This window comes from Neopsephotus bourkii, unplaced genomic scaffold, assembly GCF_033783945.1.
Source record: "Neopsephotus bourkii isolate Nb327-2 ecotype Australia unplaced genomic scaffold, CSIRO-AGI_Nbou_v1 NB_1272, whole genome shotgun sequence".
Taxonomy (NCBI): domain Eukaryota; kingdom Metazoa; phylum Chordata; class Aves; order Psittaciformes; family Psittacidae; genus Neopsephotus; species Neopsephotus bourkii.
Genome location: NW_026901757.1, coordinates 103482 through 125943, shown reverse-complemented (window position 1 = coordinate 125943; position 22462 = coordinate 103482).

Below are 22462 nucleotides of genomic sequence, written 5' to 3'. Positions count from 1 at the left end.
CAGGCCATTTCCTATCACTCAGAGTGATGCAGTAACTGGCTAAAAAGAAAAAGGAATAATAACTGCTATGACAGAGCTTATATTTTTGTGATGCATTGTTGGTGTCTCTTACTAACTGGTCCCATTTCTTCCAAGATGAGCTGATTAACTCTCTGACCTCCCAGCATAAATGTCAGTGGAGGCAATCCAGGTTTGCTTCCGTCTTGTGTCCCCCAGGGTGATGTGGTCCAGGATGGCAGAGGGATGGCAGGGGGATAGCAGGGAGCTGGCGCTGGTGTCCCTGCGGGCTGTTCTTCCCAGGGCCTCACTGTGTGCTCAGGGGAGCACAAGGAGGACAGGCTTTGCAAGAAGACTTAAGGACCTGGCCTGGACCATCAGTGCAAGTGGGGAAGCTTTTTTAAGGCAAAATTGCTATTCAGAAAGCCTGGCTCAATACCCAGCTTGCTCTGCTTGAACTTGCTTCACCATTGTCTCCCACCAGCATTACTTCTGCCTTTATATGGAGTTGGAGTTGTGAGCCTGCTGCATGGCCTTGGAGGTGACCCACCATGGGGCAGGGGACTGCCCTGGGTGGGACATCTGGGCTCAGGCCCTTGCCTGGGGACTGCAGAGCTGGCGTCACCCTTGACCTTGAGTGCAGCAGAGGGGGGACAGGGTCACCCTGTGGGGCTGGGGACTGCATTGGGGATGGCATCACACCATGAAGCTGGGTACTACAGTGGGTGCCAGAGGTGACCTTGTGGAGCTGGGGACTGCACTGGAGTGCTCCATAGGACTCCCAGCAGGTCTTGGGGCTCTCCCTACAGCACTGCTGCTGACCAATCCCTACACAAAGAGTACTGCTCTCCACCAAACCCCTGCATCCACCTAACCAGACCCTCTGGCCAATCCCAGCCCTACCCGGGGTATTTAATCTCTGACCCAGGCAAGCTCCTCAGTGTACTTGTTGTTGCTGTTCTGGGTGTTTCATGGCTCTTGTATGGGGATTTGTTCATCTGTGTTCTCTGCCTTGACACCAAAGACCATGGAGATTCTGTAGGTAGAAAAGCCTGTCCCAGCGCAGGAGGCTGTACACAGCAGCTGGGGCCCTAGGGAGGTTGTTCTGAGGGAGGGGTCATGGCCATGCAAGAGAGGGTCAAGTCCCTGTTGCAGCTTCTGCAAAATCTTTGCCTCATAAGATGTGCCACATGACGTGCTGTGCTTAATGCTGTCTTTCTGGTGGTACTGAGAAGCACCAAGCACCAAGCTTGCTGAACCTGTAAGTGATTAATCCTTTAACAAGGGGACAACTGCTGCAGGCAGCCCTGTGGCAAGGAGCAGGGGCCTGTGTGGAGCATCACTCAGACTTTCTTGCCCATTATCACCAGCTCTGGGTGGCTGGCTACATCTTAGGCTGGTAGTGCAGTGGTAGCCTGGGGCACAGAAGCTTTACTTGTCCCTTTCTGTAACATCACTAGAACCAGGTGCCATCTCCTACTTGTCAGGTTTCCCCTTACCATGCTCAGCATCAAGTATCTTCAAGGCCTTGTTACATGAAAGTTTTGGTTAAGTGAATATCAACAAGGTTGGCTGATGCCACCTTTGCACACACAAGTAGGAGCAGATTGCATACCACACAAACTTTGCCACCTAACAAAGTACAGGTGAAACAGTGTCATTCTTGCTCTTCCTCTCAGGGTTAGGGAATCAAAATAATGGTAGATCTCATGATGGCAAAAGAAGGAATTCAAGTGGAATTGAGTTGTCAATCCAAAAGTCTGTGTCAAGTAGTGAAGGCTAATACAGTGTGTCCTTGGTAATGTGGTCTTCTTATCTTAAACAAGGTATTTGGAATAACAGAGCTAGTTACTTCCTCAGATAAGGGAGGGAAAGGCAGGGAACTGCAGGTGAGCTATGGAGATCAAAATCACTGGCACTGAGCTCTCAAGTGCTCAGGAATGGGCCTGGAGACAGCAAATGGCCGAAGTGTTGATGTGCAGACACTTGTATGATTCCAGGCTGTTGAGGAGTACAGGCTTCCTAGTGAAAAATCATGGTGGGTAAATCCCCAAATCTCTGAAGCAAGATGGTGTCCATAACTACTGGATATGTATGGCCTTGGAGTAAATACTGGCAGAATAAAGAGGGAAACATGAAGAAAATCTGTTTTGAGGCAAAATTAGCAACTCTTTGTATTTCCATCATGTGAAATAAGTCTAGAATTCTGACAATATGTATGATGCTTTCTATAAAATCCCATTTTAATCAGTGATGACAGTTTGACATTTTTCCAGCTGCTTAGAAGCACTAGACAGTCAAGTATCTCAGTAGGGCATGGGTTGGCATGCTGGGATGTATGCAAGCTTTAACTTTCCTCCCACTCACTGACTTACAATGGTATTCGAAGAACAGGAGGGGGAAAAAAAGGCTTTTTGCAGGCTTCATGCTAGCTTGTGCCATCTGTGGTTTTAGTCTTGCCTTGTAGAAGTAAAATTTTCACTTTGAAAGTGTATCCAGATGCTGCCAGCTAATATTATCATTCTCAGTAGCAAGTGAGGATTTTATTTATAAAGTGTCCTGGCCTTTGCTGAACAATTCATGGTTCTGCACACTTGAGGGACATATAAATAGCAATTAAAACACAGTTTAGAGTAATGCTTAGGCTCTTAAAGAAAGTGACATCAATTTAAAGGAAGGGATAATGTGCTGGGCTGGACATCAATCAAAAAGAGGAAAAAAAATGTTGTCTAAAGCAGCATTTAAATGATGGGATAAAGCACCTGCGAGAACAGGCTCCACAACATGGGGCTGGCAGACAAAAGACACCTGGGTGAGGACTCTGTGCTTGATGAGAGCACCCATCTCACATGTGCCTGCTTCAGAGTTTGTTAGAGGCAGCTCGGCTTCTAAAAAGTACTGTTGTAAGTGTGGTGTTATAGCTGATTTCCCTTGGAAAGAGGTCTTTGGAAGTGAAGGAACAGATGTAGTCTGCAGTGAAAGGGAGATAATTTATTAACAAATATTTTAATTTTTAACTTTTAAATTTAATTTTTTTTTAGCATCTCCTACTAATCCTAGTTAAATTTCGTATCCTAACCTATATTAATCTACCTTAGATATGTCCACATCTTCGGTCACCATTGCCATTCTTTTGTCACCACCTCCTCTTTCTTACTTTTTTAATCTTCTCAGTGTCATTCTCAAGCAGGAAAACACAGAAAATCCCTTTTTATAAATGGAAATCTGACCTAAAATGTGCCCACAGTTCCAATGTTCAAAGTCTTGCAGTGTATGGCATTACCACATACCTCCCAAAGTCTCCAAGTCCCAAGTCTTCATCTTTGCTGTGAACTTTCATGTCATGTGCATGATTATTTCTGTTGCACTATGCTCAATCCCTCTGCCTTACAGCTCCTGTCATCTCTTGTTGTTTGTTTTGCCTCCTTTCTGCTTGTTGGTGAAGACCAGTCCACTCTCCAGTGCACAGGTATTTTGTTTAGTTTGCAGTTTCTGTGGAGCAAGACACAAAGTCTTAACTCAGCCCGCTGTGTACTTGCACAACATTTTGTTAGTTGTACAACCAACGAGAATAAATTAGATTCAGATTATCAATATTGTAGTAGCACAAAGGTTAGCACATAAAATCGATGCTGGGGACCTAACCTGCATGCATAGTTACTGCAATTATACATAGAACTAATTGTTTTGTGGATTGGTAGGGACATTTAACTTGACATGCACTTGCACAACTAGTTAGTGTTCCCATAGGTCTAAGAACAAATGGCCTGTACAATCTGTATGGCACTGAGGATGCTGAAACTGGACTCTCAATCAGAAGCTGTTTGTTTATTTTTAGTTACAGAATTGTGTCACTGGGTTGTTTGGGAAAAATGTAAGTGTTGTTTGAAGAGTATTAAAAACTCACTTCTCCACATATAATCTTCCAGTTTCAGATAGGTGATTTCATAGAGTAATGATAGCACTAGGATATATTAATGCTAACACTATACTTTTATGAAAGTATGCATTAAATTGAGGAAATAGCTATAAATAAATGCAGAATTTGCACCTGCAGATGAAAAGCTTGTTTGAGAAATCAGGAGTATGTTTGTTGTCTTTGCTTATTTCTGTACTCAGTGCATTTTTAAAACTAGTTTTATGTAGCAGAATGCATGAAAAAAACCCCTCAGACACTGAGATCAAGGAGTTAGATCAGAATGTGGATGACTTATTTACAAATGTTTTCTCAGCCACATTGCTTTTCTTTAATTTCTACAGGATATCCTTTTCCTTCAGAGTCTCCAGAAATTACAAGTCAGGCTGCTTTTTTGGGGGCTATTTGTAAGGAGACTGACAAGATGAATTAGTTAAATAATTGCTGCTAAAATTATACAGTAACTGCTGTTTTAAGGTGTTTAGTCTGGATAAATTGTTCACTGTAAAGGCACAATCATTCTCTCTCCAATATATACAATTTTATACATTTTTATCTCTGTTCAGACTTCTTATCTAAACTTTCCATCTCTTCCCCAACCCCCCAAATCCAGATTACGGATCTTCATGGTGCAGGGGGGGGGGGGGGGGAAGTGCAAATCTTTTATTTGAAAATACTGATTCTGGGAATAATTGTTAAATATTTAATTCTTTTGACTTTAGATGAACCATTGACCATGTCCCCAGCTTGTAAATCCAGTTGCTAATGAGAATCTGCATAAGTAGTGAACTTGGACAGAAACTTTGGTGTATGTCTTCTTGGGTTTTTCCAGTGAGGCTGCAGCAGAGCTTGTAGTAGGAGAATCCCCAGGGCTCTGAAGATGATTGATGATACCGAAGCTTTCCTATTGTGTTAGAGGATAGGAAGGAAGGAAGAGTACTCTAAAAAGAGCGTGCATAGAATTTCTGAGTATTGAAGTTCAGGAGTAGAGTTTAACCCCTTAAAATGGTTATAAAATTTCTTCCAGTTATACGAGGAGATGAAGTCTACTTTCTTCACCTTCATAAAATCTGCCTGCTGGCAGCATTAGCAGATTTCTACACCAAGTACATGCAGAGGGAAACTGATGCACTGAGATGTAGCAATGCTTTTGGATGAGTTGGGATACTTGCAATGTAACAAACAGGCACACCCACAATCCACTTAGGTTTAGCTTTTTGAAATGTGTTAGAGATTTCTGCTAATGGGTTTTCCCTGTGGGCAGCATTACCAACCTGATTATACAGGTTTTAGGAGACTCTCTTAGGAAGATTTTTTTCATCACAAGTTTTGACATTGACCTACTAAACTGGGTAATTTAGCATTTTATTTTCTAAGACTGAAAAAGAAAATTGAATATTTCATGACAAGAGAGGGATTATAGTAACGCTGCTCTTTATAGGAAACCTGTCATGTCCGGGGGCCAGATAGTGCTTCTGAGACCTGTGCATCTACATGAAGATCTCAACATCTGCTTTCAGAACAGCAATGGAAGTGCTTTGGTTGTGATAACCACCCCAGTCAATTTCTGTGGAAGTTTCTACCATGTGCGCTTGTGACTATAGCTTGGAGATAAAGCTGAGAGGTGTATAACATTCATCTTCTTACCAGAAGGGTCTCAATGAAAAGGTGATAAATTTCAAGCCATGTTAATTTTTTAGGGACTTTCTATCTTAACAAAAGCAGGGAGATCGTGGCAGGATGGCTCTAGTGGGCTGTGGCAATGTGAGATCTCTGAATGGAGAGCTTTGGCATCCCAAAATCTTGAAGTTCCTCCAAGATTAGGAGCAACTTTCTGAACAGAGGCAGAGAGCAAACCTTTGTCTTTTCCCCCTGTGACACATTGCAAGAGAATCTTTGTGAAGAAATTCTGGTGGAGATTGCATCACAGAAAGCCCCCTACTAAAGTTAATTGGGAGGATGTACGAGGCCTTGGGTGATATGGTTTAGAGAGGGGTGTCCCTGCCCATGGCAGGGGGTTTGGAACTTGATGATCTTAAGGTCCTTTCCAACCCTAACTATTCTATGATTCTACGATTCTATGATTCTATGTGGCAATTTAGCCCTAGTAGTTTAATTGCTGTGCTCCCTTAATAGCAATTGTTCTTTTCCATTATGGGGTACCAAATACAACCTGATAATTGGTTGGCTGAAAAACAGGAGTGCTTTGTTTTACTATGACATGTTACCTGATACACTGGAGATGGCATTAAACTAAAAAATATACTGTGAATTTTTGAACTGGTTTAACAGCAGGTAAATTTTCTCAAAATATTTCCTCTAAAAATTTTCAAATGCTGTAGTACTTGGCCAGCTCTCCCACTAATATGTTGTGATTTAGAATAGTTGATTTGCCCACTCCGACTCTCCAGCCTCATGTATTTGGGCACAATTCTTGTTGTCAATCTATGCAAAACAGTATTTTATAAGAATGTCATTTAGTATCTGCCTTGAGCTTTAGAGTAAAATTTTCAAAGTTTTACTTGCAAGGAATCCATTTGTAGTCAGTGTATTACTGCATTTACTGATTGTTACTAATTTGTTGCTATTATTGGGCATGGAGTTAGAAGTGTATTACTAACCCTCTAGCTGATCCCAGAGAAAAATGGCTTGTTGGGATTGTGATATTTGATAGTTTCCTTCCTCTTAGTCCCTTCATCTTTCTATGTTCTTCTCTTTTCTCTGCTTTACACTCCAGAGTGTCCAGAGCTGGAGGATGTCCAAGCACAGAAGCACACTGTGAGGCTGTGTGGTGATTCAGTGGTCAACTAGGGAAGGGGGAGGAAATATCTCCGAAGAACAACCAGAAAAATAAGAATAATGTGACATTCAATCTGAGTGTATATGTTCACATATGACCATATGTCTGAGTGCATTATTGGTGCATGTGTGGAAAATACAGTGTACATGGCAGACGTAGAACATCTTGCTCTTCAGTAATCTAAAAATAGCCTGGAAAAAAAAAATACTTAGCATTTCTGTGATGCCTGTTATAATGTCTCAGAGCACTTCTCCAATGTGTCTCAAAGTAGGATTCAGGCAGGAGCAGCTGAGCTGAGATTTTTTTTCTACTTTGGAGTTTACATTAGTACCAGTTACCAGAGCTGCTGCTAATAATTGAATCCCACATGTGGCCAGGTCCTTCGTTTTGCAGCATTCTCTGCCTCAAATATAGGGTTAAGATTTCTTCCTGTGCTTTGACCCCATTATGGTAGGTAAACAGGCCGGAGCGGCATAAAAGGGCTGGAAGCTCCATTTCTGGCTGGGGGAGAATTCCCTTGGCTCAAGCCCCGCAGAAGACAGCAATAAGGCACCGCACAGACTCTCCCCCAGATGTCTGGTACCTTTGGTATGCAAATAGGGGGGACCCTGATAGGCGGCCAGCATGGCTCCTTTTAAGTCCTCCTTTAGTTCCCGCTGTGTGTCTTTCCCTTCTTACTGCAGAGAGAACACTCTAGTTTTGTTATGTTTGAATTACGCTATCATTTATATTAGGACAGATCAAAAAGTAACACCCAAACTATTTTCAGTTCACATAGCTGTATAAACAACTGCCTCATAATTAAAATAATTAATTAAAATGTACATATGCCCTCAACAAAAGCAAAATTTTCTGTAGCATTGCTTCAGAGATTTATCAGTTGCTTACTATACAAAGCAGTTCCAATCCCACCTTTAAAAAAGCCCACAAAATTCTTCAAATAAATAAATATTCCACTAGCATAATTCATAAATTACTTTGGTTAAAAATGTTAAATTGCCAAAAAATCTGACTGCAACTGGTCTGGTTCTTCTTTTTTACATACTTCTTAAAAAAAGAAGAGAATGTTGAAACAGCTGAGGTTGGTTTGGTTGAGGGTTAATGTTTGGGTAAGAAGCCTCCAAGGAAAACTGAAGCGCTGAATGAACACCACTCTATGGTAATTAGCAAGTGGTATTTTTCCCTTAAAGTCAGTTTCTGAATCAGTGTAATAGCTAGTGATGGAACTGAGAGGGACACCAGATGGAGAAGATAACTTTCTCAGTGAGATGTAATTTTGAGATTGTGGCTGTTTCACGGAAGATATAGCGTCACTTCTAGTAGAAGAAGGAAGGCAAGTTTTGTTGTGTCGACCAGAGTTTCAGTGATTAGTTTAAGTTGCAGCTACTTCTTTTTTTTTTTTCCCTTATTTTTTTCATATCCTTTACTCATATATGGTATTGTGATGCCATATTAAATTGTTGCTGTCTTCCATTCTTGAGATAACATTTCACCAAACACTGAATTCAGTTCTCAGGTTTATACAGTTCTGTCTGTAAAGTCTGCAGAGCACTTTAGGATCTCTGGATAAATGTTGGTCATTACATTGAACTTTGAAAAGTACTTTCCTGCACATAGACTACTTTTCTTCAAAGATCTGTGAAATATTATACATCCCAACTATTGTTATATACTCTTAAAGGATTTGTCAGCATGTATGTAAAGAGATCAAAAGATAAGACTTTGCTTTATTTAGTTGTTTGGCTTCCACTACAAACACATATATGGTATCAGATCTGATATAACAGTTGTAGAAAATGGTAAAGCAGTTGGAGTTCTTCTTCTCTTACAGCAATTGCTTGGACATGTTTAAGGTCTGATGAAGTGCGGAACTTATTGTAGGTTCATTTCTTTTACTTAATTCAGCTTGGAAGAAATGAGTATTATGTCTGTGACATGAAAAAGGTGACGGTCTTGGTCAAGATGCTGTGAACATTGGAAGAATCACTCCAGTGTGCGGTTCTTTGGCTTCTAATGTGGGAAGCTCATGACCACAGAGAATGAGATTCATAGTCGTAACTGTGATTAAAGGTTCAGACTAAAATATAATTGGGGGAATTTGTCTTCAATCTTGATGGTTTTTCTTCTGTTTTGATAGTTTCAGTTTCTTGCTACTTCAAAAACAACTTGCTGTTTAAATAATACATAAGTAGAATTGGCTCTCAAGACAAATATAATTTACTTTTTTTTTTTTTTTTTCAGAAATGCCAGATGGCTGCGGCAGTCACCAAATTTCAAAATGTGTAACTGAATATGATGCGTTTCATTTCAGAATGGCTTTAAAATGGTGCAAATGTGTAATAAGCCAATGAGTTAACCAGTGAAAGACCTGTGCCTGTCTTTCTCTGTTCCTTCCCAGAACTGCCAATCAACTAAAGGCTCAACATTTTTTGCACAGAAAAATTTGGTTTTTGAAAGGAAAAATGTTTTTTCATTAAAGAGAAATTTAAACAGAACTTTATTTAAAATGTTGGGATGTTTGCTGAAAATCTGAACATCCAATCATAACCTCTTGTGAAATATGAGTGTTTACAAATTGACTGTATAGTGGGAAATTACAGCAGAATACAAGTATCATTTTCTGAGTTTTCTTTTTCCAGACTTGCTTCATGAACAGCTTCGATGCAGGGAAGACTCAGGCCAGCCCAGTGTGGCAATTTGGAGGCTTCATTGGCCTTTCAATGATGATAGAGAGTGGCTTTAAAATGACGTTAGCCACATTCTCCAACAGTAGGGAACACATCTGAGTTTGTTCTGTGGACCTGTGTGAGTCTTTCTAGGACACTGCTGACAGGATCCTAGCTAGAAAGTCTTTGATATTGTGTGGTGGTGGTTTTGAATAGAGCCCCTACTTTAGCAAAATACCAATAGTCTGGGTTAAAGATGGCCATGGTTTGAAAACTTGAAAAAGCATAGGATCATAAAATGATTTAAAATGAAAGAAATCATTACTTTAAATGGAATTAGCTAATTTAAGAAGATATAATATGTGTGGGTTCTGGGGGGATGTCAGGTGGGTTTTTTTTCATAGATAGCATGTTGACCCCTGAAAGAACTGGTTCTCTGGAGCAGAGCACTGAAGACCTGTGGATATCGTAGAGGTCAGGTTTTCTCCAGAATGTTCTCCTTATGGCTGTGACAGCTTCTCACCATTTTTAGGGTTATGTCTTTGTTGCTGTTCCTTGGGATTCTGTATTTACTCCTGATTTTTTGGAGGTGGGCTGAGATTATATACTATGGTACGCCAGGCACAGCTTTGGTAGAGTGCTCAAACTGATGCTTCCCTTTTAGGTCCTTTGAGGTGTTTGGGTGTCAGTGGCTTTTAGGGAAAACGTCACATGCTTGAAACTAGGCATATGTGCAGCAGTGGGTTAGCTAAGGCTGCAGATCAGATTTTGTGTATTGTGGCTGTGGACTGTTCTTTCCATCTATTAAAGTGATATCCTGTTTTCCCAAGAATATCATATTTAGGGGAAAGCTAGTCAAGAATTCTTTTAAGTAAAAGACCCTTTTTCTGTACTTCACATAATAGCAGTTCAGTGAGATAAAAATAGTACAGAAAACAAATTAAACTTACAAATGAGAGGATATTAGAGTTTGGTCATCTTAAAAGTTAGTGTTGGCCTTTTTTCTGAGAGATTTTTGTTGTTTTTTTTTTTCTTTTATTGATCTTCTCTTTTCTTCATGTTGCCAAGGTTTCTCGCTGTTTTGTTGTTGCTTTCTCATGAAACTCTCCACAATTCTTAAGGGAAACATTCTCATTAAGGTCACGGTGGTAAAAGAAATCTTTATGGCAAGGTTAGGAAGTATTTCTAATGATTTGGAAGTATTTTTTTGAGGCAATTTATACTTAACAGTGGTCATTTAAAACTAAAATAAAACTCAGAGGAATAAGACCCATTCTTTTCCACCAAACCGTGCAGAGTTCTGGACTTCAACAGGGAATGATACATGAAACCATTTAAAATACTGTAGAAGAATGGTAAAACCAACTTTCCTCATAGAGAAGAAAGGACTTTTAAAGCCTTGTCTAAATGTAAGTTTTATTACTTTTAACTCTGCTGATAATTAATTTGATACAAATGTGCTGATATTTGCCATATACAGGAGTGGGAAAGTGCTTACCCACATGGAGCAGCAACTGCCAAATAGCTTTGATGTTTACCCTGCTCCCCTGTGCAGACACTTAGGCTACATTTAGACTAGGAAACTAGAGAATGCTGGGGAGCTTTTCCAAGTGCTGGCATGTGGAAAGCCATGCTGGGAAGCTCTCAGGAAGGTTCTCTGTGGGCTTTTCCCCACCCACCAGCCACCCTGAAGGCCCCTGCCTGTGGCTGGGAACTCAAGAAGGCTGGCGGTTTGCAAGCTTCCAGTTGGCTCTGGTGATGCAGAGACATGAGCTCTTTTGGTTTGTCCAGGTTTGCTGTCTTGGAGTATCCCCTAGCACACTTTGTGTTACTGGTAAGGTTACTAGATATAGCCTCAGTGAACATTTGGGAGTGCATTTGTATGAAGTGGTTTGCTCTGTTTAAGCATAAGCGTAAGCTACCTTTCCTCATATGAACATGCAGTTATGTATGGAGTTAATAGTATATCTGAACACTACAGCTTATTATACAGCCATGTTATCATGTAGATCAGCCCTATGTTGTATAAAAGTAGGGCATGTGTATGCAACTGTTACTGTATCAGTGCTACACCTTGTACTACACAAGGTTACAAATACCTATGCTATAGCAGATATAACTAGATGAGCATGCAAACGTCTGAAGCTGGCATTAGATACAATGGGTTGGGAAGAGGACAGTGGAATATACCAGTGATCAGTACAAAACAGACTTACCACCTAAAAGGCCAGCAGATCTGCAGTGAACCAGTATTATGTTAGTTTTGGGGGGTTTTCAAGTGTTCGAAGCATCACTTAGTATGTTAAGGACTTTTTTTTTTCCCTGGACAAATTAATTTGTATTCACAGAGCAGCTTTTCTATTGGAGACTGAAGTCCAGGACAGCACAGATTTTTTCACAGTATGTGCTATACATTAAGGTGCCTGTCGGAACTTTTTTTGCTCACTTTCTCCTGGTTCCCACCAACTGAATGGCAAACTTCTCTTTATGTGACTTCCTTGTATAATGAGCTGGTGAGGTATCCAAGGAAGTAGAAATGAAATGTCATGGCTGTGTAACCATCCGACTCCAAATGTGCTCAAACCACAGCTTGGGACTGTTGCTCAAAGGCTGAAAGCCTACATGCTTTAACAGTGAAATTCTTGAAAGAATTATAGCTAAAAACCAAGTAAGTGTTGTTTAGATGTGTTTGTGTGTGGACACAAGGATATGAGGTTTCAAAAATCTGTAGGTCCATCTAAAGCAAATTAGTCATCTTATAAGTGGTTATAAAGCAGGGAGGGAATAGCAAAAGTACACAGTCCCCTTCACCTGAAGCTCTCGGATCACTTTATAAACATGACTGATCATACTTCTTCACATCCTTGTAAAGCTGGTACAAGAAGTGTGATTCTATTCAACAGATTGGGTGATTCTGTTCAACAGGTGGGTGATTCTCCCTAGCTGGGTGTGACAGTACTGAAGCTAGAGCTGTGGCACAGTAACTGTAAAGACATGGTGCTCCTTGCCGCATACTATACTTAAGGAGCAGCATGCTTTTCCAATACAAACCTGCTGGTGGATGAACAGGCTCTATAGAAGCTTTCTAAGAAAGAATGAAAAGAAAATCAAAATGTGAAGTTGCTGTAATATAGGTTTATCTTGAGCAAGCTGCATAGATACTGATTGTAGGTTTTTTGAAGCTTTATGTTAAAAAATGGTGACAAAATATTGTTCAGAATCTCTGAATACATTTTCAGTATTTACAGTATTTACTATTGACATAACTTTGAATATATCTTGGTACATATTGGGTTTACAAGTCATCAGTGTTGATTTTGTCTGTGTGTTAGAACAGAATTCATATACACGTAAATGTGGTCAGAAAGTATTCTCTAGACATTACTGTATCAATGAGATTTAGTGTTTTCAAATTTAGGTCAAGGTCAAGAGTGTCAGAGGATGGTAAAAATAAATTTGACTTGAGGACAATATGACATCACTGCAAGATTATTAAAAAAAGGAAAGTATTTTCATCCTGAAAACACTGTTTAACTTTTGGCTTATTCACAGACTTACACTGAAAAGAGCATTTCCTGGAAAACTTAGTGATTCAGGTGGATGACTATTTGCAACCATCATTTTGAATTTTCTCTTCTATGAAGCACAGCTGTTAATGTTTTAAGCTCCCACTTTTTCCTTACTTCTGCAGAGCAAGGTGCAAGGTTTAAGCAATATACATGGATTCATTAACCTAGTATGATGGCAGAGCTGTCAAAAAACCCAAACCCCAAAAAATTTCTCTTTGAGAATATTACCACATAAGAACCAACACGATTCTGGGTCAAAGGAGGGGAAGAAAGAGAAGATCTATAATATCTTTGACTTTTGAATTTCTCTGAGATTTTTTTTTAATTCTACAATCCTGTTTGCAGATGAAACTTATTTTCTTGACACTAGCAGTCTTACATCTTGCCTCAAAGGTAATCAGAAGTGTTTCTATTTAACTGTCATTGTGGAAATGCATATTTATCTTTCAGTATCGATGGCATACACATATTTTTTTTCAGTAACTGCAGCAGAGCCTGCTTAGAATCTGACAACTGGCTGGGAAGCTTTCAATTTCTTATGTTTTGACTGCCAATAAAGGCTTTATCATCTGAATTTACCTCCAGTTCTGTTGACAAGATGTGGCCTGTCTTAGGTTTTGCCCCTGCAAAGCTCAGTGGTTCTGCAGTGCCAGCTCTCATTTCGTCTGTGCAGGGGTGACTTTAAGGTGTGCACTAGCTAGCTGGCACTGGTAATGGGGGGATTTTTCCTGAAGAGCTAAGCAGATCTGTACAGTTGGAGTTGGTTGAGATCTGAGGTTTCTAATCCAAAGTCTGCTGGCAACAAGAAGAGTTCCCATTTAGGTTGATGAGATTGAGATCAAATGTTGATGATCCAACTCATCATCGTAGTCACTGTGTCAGTCTGGTGATAGTAGTGCTTTGTCTTCTTCTTCTGTCCTTCCTCACTGGAGCAAAGCGGTGTGTAGGAACAGCAGCACTTGTATTTATTTAGACACTTGAAATCATGGCAAGGTTGAATCCTTGCAAGTTCATAAACTGCAGGTGTAATAATAGATCAGCATTTTACCAGGTTGGATGGAATCCTGGCTGAAAAGCAGATAATCTCGGTATGGCAAGAAATAGAGGCTGCTTTCAATGACCACCTGGTTGGCTTCTGCTGTTGTCTGACATGTTGCCCAACAGTGAATATAGTGACTGATGTCTCTGTGAAGGATCTTGGCAGTATAGCTCTTCCTCTGCATCATGATGTTATTTTGCTGCTGATTGTCTGAATTTACACTTGCTATTTAGGATGGTAAACAAACAATTTTTTGGTTGTAATTGCCAAATTCCCCTCCCCTAGAATGGACTCTGTCTTCTCTTTGGATTCAGAGACCTCTGATACAGATGCTTTTCTCTTGATAGTTACAATATTGCTTGGAATTTGGATTTAGAGCTACATCTGTAGGGAGAGGCTTTCTTGGTAAGGATTTATTCAGTCTGTCAATGCACATGCTGGGAAGCTGCCTCTAGAGCAGTCACTTGTTAAAAGGCATGCCCAAAAGTGACTTTGTGTTCTTTTTGGTTAAAATACCAGATGACTGTCTGGGCAGGATATGCATTTGCTTTTACCTCAGAAGAGCCACAGAACAGCTTTTTAGGTAGTACATGCTGTGTGCTAGCCAGACGTGCCACAGCTGGGCCTGAGAACTATTGTTGGATGACAAGCTGGAGGCTGGCTTAAAAAAAGAAAAGTGTGATCTTACACTCAACTTCTTTAAGGAGAGTGGCTTGATTGTGCACCATGGGAAGCAGAATAAAAACAGCTCTTCAGTGTCAACAGACCACTTGGTTATGGATGGGATAAGTTAAAGCCTTGTCTGAGACTATTAAATAAGAGAATAATTATAGTTGTGCTTTTGGTAGCTTAGTGATTTCATTCTTTGGCTGTAATCTGTGAGGAACATCACAGTTGTTAAAACATATTGGTACCCTGCTAATAGTGAAGAATTGAACTCCACTAAAAATATAGTGTTGAAACAATAGAACAATAATTTATCTAGTGTAGTGTCTCACGGGTATTATGGTTGACTGTGTTTGTTTCTCATTTGGAGCACATTCACTGAAATTTGCAAATGCAGATTGCAAATGGCTACAACAAACTAAAAACGTCTATGTCATATGCACTTAATTCATGGATTGCTATGTGAGAAGTGCTTGTTCATGGGCATACATCAAAGCTGATATCTATCTATGTTGTAAAGTATTCCTCCACATGACTATATCCAATACATGGTACTTATTATTCCATTAGTACTCAAAACACAAACGCTTCCCAATATCCATCTGTGAAGATGCAAATAGCTGCATGCTTTGTTTTATTAAGGATCAGCCATTAGGGGGTCACTGGTTAAAAGTCTGAAGATCATTAGAGGGATTTAAAAATATAAACAAACAGCTGTTGTCATATATCTTGAAGAGTTTCTGTTGTACCGATGCAATTTTTGTCTGTCATGATGATGTTGTCATGGGAACATATGCACAAGGGAATTATGTGATGTCAGGAAAAGTGTAAATGATGCAAGCACACCTCATTTGAAATGTTAATTATCACCCTTCCCACTACTCTAAAGAACAGTTCAATTTTATTTTATTTCAGATGTAGGGAAAAATATGACACTTTTGTCTAACAATAAGTAGCTTACATTGTTGTACCAAAGTGAGTATGAGTCAGTGACTTAATCTGCATTGGCAGCATTTGCACTGGGGACCATCTGCAGCCCTGCTTGTCTGAGCATCAGTAATATTCCTCTGTGAATATCTCATCTTGATGGTCAGGGGAGGCAGGCAGCCTCTTTAAAGAGTTCCATAAATGCTTATAATTGCTGCATTAAACTTCAGTTTATTATTTTCTCCAGGTGCAGGTATGCGGATGATATGAAACCCCACTGCATTTACATACAAATTGAAGATTTTTATTAATCAGCCTGGTAACAGGAATCAAACAGCAACACTCCATCAGGTCTTTAAATACATTTGGTGACATTTTTACCATGCATTAGCATGATAGGGCAAGCAGAATATAATGTACCAATGATTGCTTTTCCATTGAAAGCATAAACGGTTTCATTTTTCCTGTCATCTCAAATAAGTGTTAAAGAGGGTTTGGAGGCTATTGTGTACCTTCCGTATGCTAGGGACTAACAAACACTGATGGCCACATTAAATAACCATTAGTGGCTCGGCTTAGATCATTGCAACATCCCTCCTCTTCAGAATTTATTCTTTGATTTTAAGTGAAAGCAATCTGTGACTGCTTTCATAAAGTCCTTTGGCTCTCTCTTTTTTTTTTTTTTCCTCAAACAAAATGCATTACAACAGTAATTTTATGACTGTTAAGATAACTGCCGTTAACAAGCACTTAATTAAAATGTACAATAAATAGCAGGCTGCAGTCTTATCTCCTCTCATGAGCTCCCAGCAGCCTGAGACTCCAATGCACAGCCCTGCTGTTCCTCGGCTTGTTTGCAGATTAATTGCTTTTCTGTCTGGCAAAAGCTGCTTCTCCTTCAGCCAGATCGTAAATGACCAGATAGGGACTTTATCAATCAAGCTACTACTTTCTGTGATCACTTCCATTCAACACCTTCTGAATTTTGCATTGAGAGGAACAGAAGTTATAGAGATAGGATTTAACATCTTAGTTTTTGTGTGCTTGGAATTTACGATAGTGCTGTCACCATTTGACACTGTTAATCTTTACATACAATACCCTTGGAGCAAGGCTGGGTTTGTTCCTGAACTAGAACTATCCCTTGTAAGAATTGTGAAGAATACATACGAAACGTTACCGAGATGCTGTCTGGAGTGCAAGGTTGCATCTCTTCCATAATCTGTATGCACTTGGTGATGTGGCTCAGCATTGCTCTGTAACCTTGGATTCTACTGAGTTAGTGGTTTACAGTTATAATAATAGAGAACTTTTATTGTGATTACTTATTATTTATATGGGGCAGTTGTCTGGAAGCCTCAGCCACGGATAAAGGCCCTGATATGATAGGTGTTTAATGTGCCTTCAATGCAAACCTAATTATGCTCAAAACAGATTTTGTAACATCAGTAGTTTCTCTATTTAGACTTTGCCTATCAGCAAACCCCTAGTGCATACAGATTTTTGTGAACTGCATCTGTTTGCAGACAAATTGTGATTCCTGAATTTCATCTGAACAAGTCTGATCACTGTAGCAGTGCTATTCTTTTTACTAAAAGGCTTTAGAGAACAACTACTCCCGCTACTTGCAGGATACACAAGAGTTACAAATGTAAATATGATACCAGAGTGCAAATGTGCTATAGTCCACTTTTGAAATTGTAATCCTTGAACTGCAGTTTTCTTGTTGCCTGCTCAGAATATAAACAAATATCTAATTTGCTAGGTTTATCTTGCATGCTGAGCAAACAGAATGGCTTCCATTTGGAGTTCTAAACATGCACTGTATAGTAACTTTGAAAATACACTGTATTAACTTCAGTCTGGTTTCTGAATACACATGAAGCTGCAATGTTACACGTAATTTGTGCAGTGGTGTCAGTGTCATCACTAGGGTCAGTCTTCTTAAGCTAAACCAAAATGCTTGCTCCCCCTTCTTGTGCACTGTTCACTGAATGCAGCAGCCCTATGAACACTGGGGGTGGGGGGGGGTGTGTGTTTGTTGTTTGTTTTGGTTTTTTTTCCATCCACCTCTCAGTCAGAGAGGCAGGAGACTTTCCTTGTGGAACAAACTTACGCCCAAGAGAGCTGAAACACAGGGGTTCCCTGACAGCAGTGGGCAGGTTTATGTTAACAGCCTCTAAAGACACTTGGAACATCTTTGCAAAGGGTCTTTTCCCATCTGATGCTAAGTTCTCTTCTCAGACCTTTATTCTTAAAACTCACCACCAAAAGCTAATTGTACGTGAATGAAAAGGAGAGTAGCATTTAACATGCCATAGCAGCCTCTCCTGTTGGCAGATGTGCTCTCAGATAGTCCCTGAGCAGATCCATCAAGTCTGGAGGAGTCAAGAGTGCTGGGGTGAGTGACACACATGTATCAGTGCAAGAAAACCCCCAAAGCAATGGAAGTGTTCTCAAAGCACAGGAATGGAGAAGCTGCTGATTAAGAGTTGCTATAAAGCTGCTAAAGGAGAAAATATACAACTGTTTGCAACCCTCCAAGCTATTTGTCATGGTCACTACACTGCTACTGCTTAAGTAAGCAAACAAACAAGCACAAAAGATAAAGACAAGAAATAATCACTGAGCATATCAACAAGAAGAGAATGAAGCCCTGAAGACAGTGAAATTGCGTACATAGGTCAACCAATTTGCACTGTAACCCTGCTGCAGATGAATAGCCCCAGTAAACACGTGCATGCATGGACATTTGCAGCTCTAATGTGGTTATGACTGAAATGTTATTATCAAGGTATTTACGTGCTCTAGGGTCAGAACAGCATTTACATCTCATACCTGTCACTATTAGGTGGATAGATTCCCAGAATACCCCTTTTGAAGGAGGGAGAAACACAACAAACTAGTGTGTTTCAAAATTTTTTTATTTAAAGTGGTATTCTTGCAGTTACTCAGCACTTAGTTTCCCATGGCACCTGCATGTTTGAAATTCTGAGTTCTTACTGGTTTCCCTCTGCTTTTATGCAGGGTACAACCATGGGTGATTAATCCAAATCATCTCACTCCACGTGCTATAGCATGTGTGTTTTAATTTTTTATTACTTAAGAATTTATTTGGAAATTATGCTGATTAAAAAAGGTCATATTTCCATCAGTACCTACATTAATTCAACCTTGTAATATTTACTTCACCCACTCAGCTGGGTGGAGTGACTTTTTTATGGATGAGCAGATGTTATAGCTGAGCTGTCAATTTTATATTATTTCATTAATTTATTCCCAAGAAATGTTTTGATCCCAAACACTCCACTGTGAACACGTGGCAGTATTCTTGGGTTCTGTGACATCCAGCAATTCACAGACAACTTCACATTCTAAAATGGAGACATTCTCAATCTGACACAAGCAAATGTGCTGTGTACTGAATATTGTATTTCAACATTGAATTTGGTGTGATGGTCTTTGGTAGTTCAGCTGGGTGAAGCAGTCTTCACTTGTGCAGATCAGTGTCATTCCATGTATGTGAATGAAACAATTCAGCAGATGAGGTTTTCTTGTTCTCTTTCAATATTCTCAGTTTTAACCCCTGTAATGATCTTTATTCTTTCTGTCTCTGTCATAACATAGAAAGGGTACAATAAAGATTTCTAGTTACGCTAATTTGTTTGATACAATCCCATGGATTTTTTATTACTCTTTAGTGAATATATTCTCAGTTTGTGCAAATATCTCATAACAGTTATGGTAGGGTGTGCTGAAGGATTAGATATTCAAGAACAAATGAGAATTTGGAAACTTGAGGGAGGAGAAACAATTCTGGACTGTGGAATTAGCATATTGACTAAATACTTTTGCTGCATGGAGAAGTGGGTATTGGGAAATACTGGAGATTCTTTAGACTTTGTAGTTTTCAGTGAACATGTCCTCCTGTAATGTGTATTTTGAAGATGATTTTCACCATCAAAATAGCCAAAATAGCTATTTCTTGGCTCTATTTTTAAAAAATAAAGAAAAAAATAAAAAGAAAGCTCACATCCTGGATTAGAGTTGTGCTGTAAGTAGCCAGCTTTGTGATGGGTTTTGCTGTAGAGCAATAAACAAACGTGATATAGCACAGTTTGTGAAACCTGGATGCATGGCATACTAGGTATGGTGATGACAGCTTTTTTAGCTCTACAAGTACAGAACTACATACTGCACAACCTCCAAGTACATATTCAGAGCCCTACTCAGCACTGCTGATGGCATTGTGAAACAAAAAAATACCCTTCTTAATGTAGCTAGCGTTGATATTTTTATTTCCTTAAAAAGAAATCTGGAATACTTCCCAGATGAGATATGTGTGCCTCTAACTTCAGAGAATATGACTGTTCTAAGAGACTGTAAGTAAAATTAATACTAGAGGACTTTCTTGTTCTCTTAGAATATTCTCATTTTAGTTCTCCTATTGATCTTGGTTCTTTCTGTCTCTATTAATGCATAACAGGGATAACAGGGGCACAAATCCAAAGCAAAAATATGTTTATTTTTGTGCATTGATTCTTAATTGGCTCAAGATCATGTAATGATGGACAACAAATGGTGAACTTGGGTAGGCTAATTCTAGCTGAATGCTCATTGAAAAAGAAACTAATAAGAATATTTAAATTCACTTAACTATATAACTATTTCACATCTTAACGGATTTTTATTTTAGGAGATTTTGTGAGGATCAGACACAGACAACAGTGAAGGGGATATTTTAGAGACATTTATGACACAGCTGTATGTAGGAAACATTTTAGAGCTCTGCAAGGGAGTCCGTTTTACAAAGGCTGGACCAGACGAGATGTCTAATTTGGAATGTGTTGTTTGTGTTGCCTACAAAGTGAATTCAAGATGTTTGGTGAACCTCTTATCACTGGTGGTTTATCAGATATAAGTCAATTACACTGTACTTTTCAAAGATTGTTTTTCAGTGAAGGATGTAAACATGTTACTTGCTTTGCTGAGTTAAGAAAAATGTTGAATTTGGGATAGAAATCTGGTTTCCACATATTTTCAGATTTTAGTGATAATTAGTCTTTATAAGGAACCAACACCTTTCCCCTCAAAATGAGCAATGGCAAATTTGGGGTGATCAAGTTATGTATCTTTTTCTGCTTTGGTGGGTTGAAGAGTACTTGCAGAGTGCTAATTTGTGAAAGATTTTTGCATTTCATCAGTTCTTTGGATGCTTTTTTCTTACTGGAAATCTTCACTGTGGCTTACATTTAATCTGTATTCAAATTAATTATTGCAAGAGGTTTTGCCCTTCTACATGACTTATTGCTGCTCTTTGGCTGACCAGTGGTCCATGGTCAGCACTCAGATCTCCAAGAGGCCTAAAACATGTAGAATATGTAGAACACTTTGACATTTGGGGAGGTCAAATTGAAGAGGTTGGAAGGAGTGTTTTGACTTGCAGGAGAGCATTTAATGCCCATTTACGTTCAATTGTTATCCACATTCAATTGTTAATGATTGTTATCCACTTTAAAAAAAGACCTGTTTTGTGCTACTGGTATCTACTGTGTAGCAACCAAACAAGAGTCATCTCTTAAACCTTCTCAGAATATTGGCTTCACTTCCAGTTCTTTCCTTTGTCCTGTCTTTGTGTGTTTCAGAACTCTGAGATGCTACTCCATAAGCTAATGAGTGGTAACAGAAATCTTATGGTAAGCAGAAAGCCCTGCTAACGTGACACTTGAGAAAGTTTCCGCTAACAAAGATTGGTCCAGAGGCATGATTTCCAGGTGACAGGTACTTAATCATCTTCTAGGGTAAAGAGAGGGAAGCACTAGCTTTCATCTTCATCTCATGCTGAACTTTTGGGAGTGGACATGCATACAATCCATGAGAACTAGAACTCAGGATCTGAGGGAAAGCTTTGAATTGATATCTGAATTTTGCTGTCTTCCTGCTTTCAGATTTGAATGCAATAGGGTCTGCCACTGGTGTTTCCAATCTGGCAGATTTTCAGGCCAGATTCAGAACCTGTGTTTGGTGTGAACACTGACTTAAAGACCCAGGTGAATTTTCATCTGACTAATCAAAGTGATTCACTCTACTGCATTCCTACATGTGTTGTGGAGATGAGTGGTCTCCTACTCACAGTAAAGTAAGGTTGTGTGTTTTCTTACATGTCTTTTTGCCATAACAGACGCTACCTGATCTGGTATACTTTCATCTGAAAAGTGTTAAGCCAAAATTCATGTGTTTGCTGTGGACATATATAGGTGGGATGTAGCTATAAATTGGTATTATATGATGACATTTTTTTTGTCATGCATTTTTTTTTTTTGGCAGAGAAACTGGTTGTAGTAGTTCTAAGCTGTTTGATGTGATATTCTGGGAAATTTGAGTTTGATTAAAACAGTCTGAGGATTACAGTGGGTATTAGTATTAACCAATTACAAAAAGAATCCTGACAAATTACATGTCAATCTCTTCCCAGCTGTGGCTGTTGAAATTCAGATCCAGATGCAAGATTGGAGTCTTGCTATGCTGAAACACAGTGACAAAAACCAATGGTATTCTCTGTCTCTTAGCTAGCAGTTAATTGAGCTCTGTGGTTCAAGTATCTCCTCAATGATCAGGAGTTCTTAACTGTTCACATTTTTCATTCCTCCCATCACCTGAGAAGGCTTGTCTATTGTTAAACCAAGCAGCAGTGACTTCCTGGTAAAAATTGGATTAAACAAAGCAAAATCTTGTTCTGTGAGGTCTTTTTAATTCTGTTGCAAAAGTTTTTCTAGCTCAGTTATGAGCAGAAAAGCTAGTGTCACTTTGTACAGCATTTCACTGCCAAGCTCTTAAAAGCAGTGCAATTGGAAATAGTAAAGACCTGGGAGGTCACCTAAT